Raw genomic sequence first — 10280 nt, 5'->3', positions numbered from 1 at the left:
ACCTTTGCTTACACAGTTTCTTGCCTCGGTTCTGGTTCAGGCTCAACGACTCATTCGTCATCTTGAATATTAATTGCATTGTATTGTTCCCTTGGGTTAGGTTCAGTATTACTTGGCAAACTACCTTGTGGTCGTTCGGAAATTAGTTTAGAAAGCTGGCCTATCTGAGTTTCGAGGCTTTGGATCGACGCTTGTTGATTTTTAAGTGCTGTCTCAGTGTTCTAAAAATGGGTTTTTGACACTGATATAAACTTTGAGAGCATCTCTTCAAGGTTTGGCTTCTTTTCCTGTTGGTAGGGTGGTTGTTGGTAGCCCGGAGGATGTTGTGGTCTTTGATTTCCTTGACCGCCCCACGATAAATTGGGGTGGTTCCTCCAACCTATATTATAAGTGTTACTATATGGATTGTTTTGAGGTTGAGGATTATTACCCATGTAATTTAATTGCTCGTTATCCATGCTGTGGCCATAAGGTTGGTATTCCGAATGGTTTGTTCCCCCGCTACTTGCTTCGCACTGCATTACTGGGTGAACCTGTGAAGAACTAAGAAAACCATCAATCCTTTTATTCAAGAGTTCTACCTGATTTGACAGCATGGTGACCGAATCAATGTTATAAACACCGGCTGTTTTCGTTGGCTTTGTCCTCAAGACTTGCCACTGATAGTTATTCAGTGACATCTCCTCTATAAACTCATAGGCATCTTCCAGTTTTTTATTCTTGATGGTTCTGCCCGCTGCTACGTCAGCCATTTGCTGAGTCAAAGGATTCAGACCATTGTGAAATGTTTGTACTTGGAGCCAAAGCGGTAACCCATGGTGAAGGCACCTTCTCAGAAGGTCCTTGTATCTCTTCCATGCATCGTAGAGTGTTTCTAAATCCATCTGCACAAAAGAAGAGATATCATTACGTAATTTAGCCATTTTAGCCGGAGAAAAATATTTTAGTAAAAAATTTTTCATCATTTGTTCCCAAGTAGTAATTGACCCTTGTGGTAACGAGTTCAACCACTGTTTAGCTTTGTTCCTCAATGAAAAGGGAAACAACTGAAGACGTATGGCATCATCAGAAACGCCATTAATTTTAAATGTATCGCATAGTTCTAAGAAGTTGGCTAAATGAGCGTTAGGATCCTCATCCTGCAAACCATCAAACTGAACAAATTGTTGTATCATTTGAATAGTGTTAGGTTTTAATTCAAAACTATTTGCAGCTACAGTAGGTCTAACTATGCTTGATTCAGTTCCTGTTAAAGAAGGTTTAGCATAATCATACATAGTGCGTGGAGCAGGATTTTGATTAACCGCAATTGCAGAAGGTAGCTGATTGCCTTGGTTTTCAGCCATCTCTTCGGTTGTGGGTTGAGTATTGTCTTCTTGCTCGTTCTCCATGTATCTTAAGCTGCGCTTTTTTTCTCTTTGGTTTCTACGAACTGTACGATCGATTTCTTTGTCAAAAAGTAATGGTCCCGACGGGTTTCTTCTAGTCATAAACTATAAAAACCTGCCAAGTGAAAGAAAGAGTAGGTTAATAAATAATAATAAGATTAAATTAAATTTTAAGAAAAAGAAATGGCTAAAGTAATAAAAATTGAGCGTTCCTAATATCTTAGTTCCCCAGCAACAGCGCCAAAAACTTGATCGCGTTATTTTGTGATAGGTTTTAAATTTTTATAATTACTAATTCTTAAACTAACTATTATTGCGATGTAGGAAAGTGTACCTATCGAACAGTAGTATAGTTTTAGCAAGACCGGATTGTCAAACCCAAAGGAACTAAAAGTACTAGTAATGACTGTCTTTTTATTATCTAGCCTAAGAATAAAGAGGTTTTGTTTTAATTAACTAATTATCTAAACTAAGAACGCACAGAGAAAAGAATTGGGGAATTGCTTTTGGGAAAAATCGATTGACTTAAGACAATACCTAAGGAAAAATCCACCTAGATTTACTTGTTATTCTGGCTCCGAATCAGACGATTTATTCATTCAACTTGATCCGTAGAGACCCCTAAGTTATGTTATTATTCCTATTCAAGACTAATAACGTCTAATCCCTAGACTAAATAACCTAGACTTTTCTCTAATTAACACTCTAGGGTTGCATTAACTCAATTTATGGATCCCCTTATTAGGTTTCACCCTAATCCAGCAAAATCTTGTCACCCTATGTCTAGGCGCGCAATCAACTCCGCTTGATTATGAAAAATGTACTCTTAGACAGGGTCTATTCCTCCTCTGAATAAGAGCATGTCTTGAATCAGTATCCTGGGATATCAAACAAGAATTAAGAGTACTTAATTAAGAACAAGTTAAATATTTATCATACGATTCAAAAAATAATAACAAGATTCGTCTTAGGTTTCATTCCCCTTAGGTATTTAGGGGTTTTAGTTCATAACTAAATAAGAAAACATCTCAAAAGAATAAAGAATACAAAACATAAAGAAAACCCAAAACTCTTGAAGGGAAATTGAGGAGAGATCTTCAGTCTTGATAATGAATCTGGCTTCTAAGATGGATCAATTGGCTTCCTTGGAATAATTCATTACACCCTATTCTCCATGTCCCTTTTTCTTCCTTCTCTAGGGTGTATTTATAGGCATTGGTATGCCTAGAAACCCTCAAAATTAGCCTTTTCCGAATTGGACTCAACTTGGTCTCGATAGGGACACCCCCGTGGCATACACTAGTGTTCGATTACTTCAGGCCGTGCTCGAGCCTGCCAAATTGACACGGCCGTGTGGTCTGTGTAACACCCCCACGCCCGAAACCGTCGCCAGAGTCGAGCTTGAGGAGTTACCGAACATAATTTATCAAATTAAGAACTTCAAATCATTTGTTTCTACATTCACAGCTTTCTAGCTACCCGCATCACAGTTACAAGAAAAATCATATCTCGAGTGACGAAACTTGAAATCAAAATCTGTAAATTTTCCCTAAATCTAGACTCATATATCTATTTACTAATTTTTTTCTAGAATTTTTGGTTGGGCCAATTAGTACAGTTTATTAGTTAAATTCTCCCCTGTTTCAGGGTTCGACTGCTCTAACCTCTGTGTATTACGAATCAGATATCTCTCTATACAGAATTTAAATGACTATGAGGTTTGTTTCTCTTAAAACTAGACTCAATAAGGAATTTGTAAATATAAAGAAAAACTTCTAATTATTTTTTTACAATTTATTATGAATTTGTAAAGTCAGAACAGAGGATCCAGAAATCACTCTGGCCCTGTTTCACAAGGTTTCAAATATCTCATAAATTATAATGTATATGCCTGTTTTTTTTATCCATATGAAAATAGACTCATTATGCTTCAATTTCATAACTTTCTCATCATTTAATTCAATTTATACTATTTTTAGTGATTTTTCAAATTCATGTCATTGCTGCAGCAATATTCTGTTTTAAGGCAAATTTCATCTTTTCATGAGTTGTTATGAACTAGATAACCTATTAAACTTCCATGATATCAAACATGATCTAAATTTAACCATCACCATGACTTATCAATATCAAACATTTTCTCAACCAATCATGGCCATATCATAAAATTATTTACACAAAATAAGTATATTGCTATACATGCCATACTTAAGTTTTACAAGCCATTTACCCAGATGAAAGTCCTTTGGATAGTGTGATCGAACCTTCGACCCGTCCCAATTCCCGAGCTGGCTTGTTCAAAACTACAGTAAATAAAGAGGAGGGAGTAAGCATAAATGCTTAGTAAGTTCATATGTAAATAACAAGTAACATAACAGTACAAATATACCAAACAACTTTAGCATGGTATCACCAAAACATATATCACATTTCTAAACATCATTCATAATCTTACCACATTATCGTTGTTGTATCTATTTTCAACCCGAGGGTTAAGAACATACCTGTCTAAAGTTTCCATTTCACAACACTTACCAAAACGTCGCTTGCACCTTAAGTGTTCTTCCATTTCACTAGAAATTTCACCCGTTGAACACATCGGAATACAACTCAGATACATGGATAATTTGCACATAAGTGCCTCATATGTAATCAAGAAATCATGTAACCCGCCCCTAAGTGAACTCGGACTCAACTCAACGAGCTCGGGCGTTCGCATCCATAAGTGAACTTGGACTCAACTCAACGAGTTCGGATGCCTAGTTACATCTCACGAACTCGGACTCAACTCAACGAGTTCGGATGCTCAACCATCCTAGTGACATGTCACTTGTATCCTAATCTATTCCTAAGGTTCAAACGGGCTTTTTCCCTCGATCTCACATTTGTCGTCTTCCATGGAATATCGGAACCGATACTCGGTAGCAATTCATATTTATCAAGTAGTAAACATAATTTGCATATTACTCAACATTAACCACAAAGCATAATATTTCACGATTAAAAATCAGCGTATCATATAATTAACATCAATAACTTAAAAATAACAATTATGCTACATTATTTACACATGAACTTACCTAGGTACCAAAATATAAAGATTTTGCAATTTAGTCCACAATCTTTTCTCTTCCTCGATCGCGACTTGAATCTCGTTTCTCTTGATCTATAATGCCAAATTAATCTTATTTAATACATACATTCATCAAAACAGCATTTAATACGAACTTTGGAAAAATTACACTTTTGCCCCTAAACTTTTGCATAATTACACTTTTTCCCCTAGGCTCGGGAATTAAACTTTATTCCTTATTCGTATGTTTTATAACATGCTGACCATTTTTCCCTTCTATGGCAACATCAAATTCTTACTCTAACATATACTTGTGACTATTAGGTATTTGCCGATTAAGCCCTTTTACTCGTTTTCACTCAAAACCGAGTAGCACAAGTTGTCTAACATAATTTAAAACCCCATATTCTATCATAAAACATCAAAATACACAAATTTCACCTATGGGTATTTTTCCAAATATAAACCCTAGGTTGAATTATTGCTAACAGAAGCTTAATCGAGCTACCGGGATTCCAAAAACGTAAAGAACATTAAAAACGGGGCTTGGAATCACTTACTATGGAGCTTGAAAGCTTGAAACAAACCCTAACTATGGAGAACCCCTGAAATTTCTGCCTAATGAAGAAGATTGACAAAAATTGGCTTTTAATTTTGTTTTTAATTCATTTTAATAACTAAATGACCAAAATGCCCTTACTACTAAACTTTCCAAAAATTCCTTCCATGTCCTAATTTTGTCCATGAACTTAAAATTGGTCAAATTCTATTTAAGATCTCCTAATTAATATTTCAATGCAATTTCATACTAAAAACTTCTAGAATGCAAATTTGCAACTTATTCGATTTAGTCCCTACTTTCAATTTAAGCACTTTAGGCATAGAATTTCATCACGAAATTTTCACACAATCATGCAATCATATCATAATCATCAAAATAATTATAAAATAATTATTTCTATCTCGTATTTGTGGTCACGAAGCCACTATTCCGATTAAGCCCTAATTCAGGATATTACAATCTGCTCGTGTGAGGAGGTCCAGGCCGTGTTGATTTCGTACCTTGGCCCATTTTCTCCATTTTTGGCCCGTTTCTCGTTCCTTTGGCTCTCCTATGCTCTCCTAAGTATAAAACATGAAATTAAAGCATTAAGAGCATCGAATTCACCAATTCTAATGAGAAATCATCCATAAAATGCATTAAACATGAAGTAAAATTATGTATAATTGATGGTTTATCAAATAGTCTGTAAAGACCCAAAATTCATGGGCACCAGAAAAGTGTGTTATCGGGCCTCCGTCTTAGTGAAATAAGTTCAAAAATAATTATTAAAAATATTTATGAGTCTAGTGGTGTGCCTAATTAGGTTTTAATTAAGTAAATTTAGCTTAATTTAGAGTAATTAGTAAAAATGATTAAATTGAATAAGAGGTAAAAGTTTAATTCTAAAGTAATAGAAAGTAAAAAGGGCCAAAATGGCAAATATACCATTAAGTAATGGTTGAGGCGGCATACACGTATTAAAAATCTAAGATTTTATATAAATTATATATATTATATTATATTATATAATTGATTATTATAATTATTAATTGTTATGGTTTTATATTATTATTATTAAATAAATTAAATAGTAGAGAATTGTATGGTAATAAAAAAAAATATTGGTATATTTGTAATAAATAGATACATATGTACTTGTTATAAAATGATTTGTTTACTTAATATTAAAGTAACAGATAATTAGATTAAATTATATTATTGATAATTAAATAATTATATCATAAGATTTTTTTTATGTTAAATAAAGTATGATTATGACAAGTGTAAGGTGATAAAAATATACATATGTAATGATAATATTTATACAATTATAATATTTTATTTAAATTAGTAGATATTTATTATTTATTATTATTAAAATTAAGAGATATTTATTAATTAAATAATTATAAAATAAGATTTTTATGTGATAATTAAATAAGATTATGACAAATGTAGGGTGGTGATATTGGACAAATGTAAAACATGTGTGTACAATTGTTATATATATAATTGCTATTAAATAGATATTTATTAATTAAATATAATATAAATAAAATAAAATAAAAAGAAATAAAGCATAAAATAAATAGAAACAAAACAAACAGAATAGAAAATAGAAGTATTCGAAAACAGGGGAGAAAATGAGAAAGAAAAAGGGAAAGAAATAGAAAAAGGGAAAACTAGAGATTTAAAGCTTGAAGCTTTTATTGGTAAGTCAATTAAGTCCTTTTTAGTTAATTTTGATGTTATAGAAGCTTTAGAATAAAGTTTTGTTGAATTTAAGTTGAAATTTTGAAAGTTAATAGATTTTTTACTAAGGTTTATGTTGAACAAATGATGGAATTGGGGGTTTATTTGAAAGAAATTTTGATTGGAATTGAATAATGGACTGAATTGTAAACTCAGTTATAAGTTTTGAGTTTTAGGGATTAAATTGATATAAATTCGAAATTATGAAAATATGACAAAAATTAAATAGTTAGATGTGAGTTTGGCTAGAAATTGAGTAGCAAAAAGGTATAAATTGAGAAAGAAAAATAAATAGGTTTAGTTGGGATTAAATTGGAATTAAAGTAAAAGTTAGATAAAAATTTCAGCATTTAAATTGTGTTATGCTAATAATCGTGAAATTATTTTAATTGTTCGTAGCTAATATCATGCCCAAAAAGGAAAGATCATCAAGGCTTAAATCCGAAGAAAATTTTGGTTTGTATCACTATAACTCAAGCTTTATAATTAATATGTGTTTAATTTAATATGAATGTGTGGTAAGTATTTTAAGGTAAGTATTTAATTAACTGATCAAATTTGTGATTGGGTATTAAAATTGAGATTGATACTGAACTGAATTATGGGATACTGAATATTGTTTTGAATACCGAATTGAACTGTGAAATTGCTGAATAATGTTATGTATATTGCATTGAACTGTAAAATTTCTAATGAAGTGAATTACAATATTACTGTGAAAATTGATCAAAATAATAAATTATAATTAATATTGAATCGAAATGGAAATTAACTGAAAAAGGATTTAAATACCCTATTAACTAGTCGGGCTAGTCGGATATAGTTGGCATGCCATAGGACATGGAAGAGTACGGGTTTTGCCGGCTTACTGATCAAGCACTTATGTGCCGACTACTGTTACTATTACCGTTACTGTTACCAATTCGACACTTTGTGTGTCAAATACTGTTACTGCTACTGTTACAGATTCAGCACTTTGTGTGTTGAATACTGTTACTGCTACTGCTATGCTACCGTTACTGATTACTGATTAGGTACTGTGTCCGTTAAGGCACATTGTGCTGTACTGGTGTGCTGGTTGGAATCCGTGTATCCGCCGAGTCCGAGTTAAGTTAATAGGGGAAAATGAAATAAATCTACTGATAAAACTAAATTTGAAGGATATAGCATATGTGAAAGTTGAGAATTGAAATAAAGAAATAAGAATGATATATATATAATCGAATGATAACATAAAAAGATTAAATTGTTCATTAAGTGATGATAATTGTAATGTAAAAGTATGTGTGCGATTTAATGTATTTAATTATAAACTGAATTATAGTGATACCACTGAGTATATGCATGCTCAGCGTACAATTGTTTCCGTGAGCAGGTTGTAGAAGTCAAGTACTGAACCAGCATCTAAAGCCAGACCCAACTTCAGCAAACTTTTTGATGATGTATATTTTCTTTTGGTAATGTGGCATGTACATAGGATGTGTATAAAGGTTATTATGTTTTGAATATAAATGGTTTAAAATATTAGTATTACAAGTCTAAGAATTATAATGAAAAAGTTTATCCATTTCAATTTAATTAGTACAATGATAAATTTAAATTGATATTATATTGATTAAGTTGATTAGAGGTATTTAGAATAGAAAATGAATGTGTGAAATAATTTGGTTGAATTGGTTATGCTTGAAATGGATATGGTTTTAATTGCAGGGGGATTTATGTAAAAATAAGCAGAAATGCTATCGAATTTTATAAAAAAATTTTGGAGTACTTAAACAAGTCTCGTTTCACTTAAATGTATGCTTTAGACTTTGAGAGTTCAATATAGGAATTTAGTAATTAAATTATGCTATGAATGTTATTTTATTTGTGAAATATTCATAAGTTGTCTGATACGTCCGGTAATGCCTCGTAACTCTGTTCCGGCGATGGTTCGGGGTTAGGGGGTGTTACAATTGTTGGTATCAGAGCTAAGGTTTAGCCGATTCTCGGACTAAATCAAGCTCGTAAATGAGTCTAGAAGCACATGCCACATTTAAGCCAAAACTGAGTCGGGTTTTTGGATGCTAATATATTTATTTGATTTTGTTTTATAGATAAAATGTCAGATGAAAGAATGGATAATGTTGAATAGGAAATGTATACTGGAAGTCAAGAATTTGAAGAAACTGAATCTGCTACACCAAGTGTGAATCCGTTAGATAATCAACCTCCTAACATAGGAAGAGAAAGAGATGCCTCACAACTGTTAAGAGATATAGCTGATACATTACAGCATATAGCGGGAGCTATACCTGCTACTACATCTGTACCTCCTGTCAGACGAGCCCCGATTAAAGAGCTATGGAAAAATGGTGCCATGAAATTTCAGGGATTAAAAAGAGTTGATCCATCTGCTGCTGAAAATTGGATGGAAACAACAAAAAGAGTTTTGTAACAATTATATTGCACCCCTCGAGAGAGTCTGATATGTGCTGTATCACTGTTACAAGGAGAAGCGTATCTCTGGTGGGAATCTGTGGTTAGGCATTTGCCGGATGATCAGGTAACTTGGGACTTGTTTCAAAAAGAATTTCAGAAGAAGTATATTGGGGAATTATACATCGAAGAGAAAAAGCAAGAGTTTTTAGTGCTGAAACAGGGTAATATGTCAGTACTGGATTATGAGCGAGAGTTCTCTAGACTGAGCAGGTATGCTTTAGAATATGTTCCAACCGAGGCTGATAGTTGTAAATGATTTCTACGGGGACTGCGAGATGAAATCAAGATTCAACTGGTAAGTGTCAGAATTACTGAACTTGTTGATCTGGTTGAGCGAGTAAAAATGATAGAACAAGTACTGGGTCTGGATAAAAAGTCAGAAATTGGTAAATCAGCTGGGAAACGTGTAACACCACAAACCTGGCCTAGATGTTACGGCCGAATCCGGTGTGTCACACTACCTACCACTAACCAAGTTACCTAGTTTACTAAAATTTGGGTGAGCTTTGCAAAAACCATTAATGAAGTTTTAAGAGAAATGTTTCAATTCACTTGTATGAGTCCTATCCATTATCGATTGTTAAGGGTTTAGAAAAACGTGACTTTTGTTGTACTTTGAAAAGTTTTGTTTCGAAGACGTTTGGTTGTCGTGTCGGTTTGAAACAAGTAATTTTTGATAAACCCAGAGTTAACCAATTTTAAGGAATCAATTTAAGTGATGTGAATCTCAAGTTGAAAATGATTTAAAAAAACCCCCAAAATAAAAATAATAGAGCGGCCTTATTACAACTTTAACCAAAATAGAAATAATCAAAAATAAATGCGAATTTTAAAAGGAAGCTACTTGAAACTTATTTAAAACTAGAAATTTAATCTTCGTGGCCACTCTGAATCCCGCCCAGCTCCAAGTCCACCAACTAAGGCTCACCTGTACGGATGGAAGAGAAAGGGGGTGAGTTTGGAAAACTCAGTGTATATGGAAAACCCATCCAAAGCCCAAGTCAGCTCAAGCCCATGGGCCTAAGCCCTATTCAGATAACAG

The 10280-nt window shown here is 33.0% G+C and overlaps 1 non-coding gene across 1 annotated transcript; it reads left to right on the top strand.

The window, feature by feature from the left end:
* The first annotated feature begins 810 nt into the window (after window positions 1-810).
* Window positions 811-917, top strand: LOC121231135 (small nucleolar RNA R71). Its single transcript, XR_005929203.1, has one exon. It is a non-coding gene; the product is annotated as a small nucleolar RNA R71 (small nucleolar RNA).
* The last annotated feature ends 9363 nt before the right edge of the window (window positions 918-10280 follow it).

This window comes from Gossypium hirsutum, chromosome A06 (genome assembly GCF_007990345.1).
Source record: "Gossypium hirsutum isolate 1008001.06 chromosome A06, Gossypium_hirsutum_v2.1, whole genome shotgun sequence".
Classification (NCBI taxonomy): Eukaryota; Viridiplantae; Streptophyta; class Magnoliopsida; order Malvales; family Malvaceae; genus Gossypium; species Gossypium hirsutum.
This window is presented reverse-complemented; position numbering and strand designations above follow the sequence as displayed.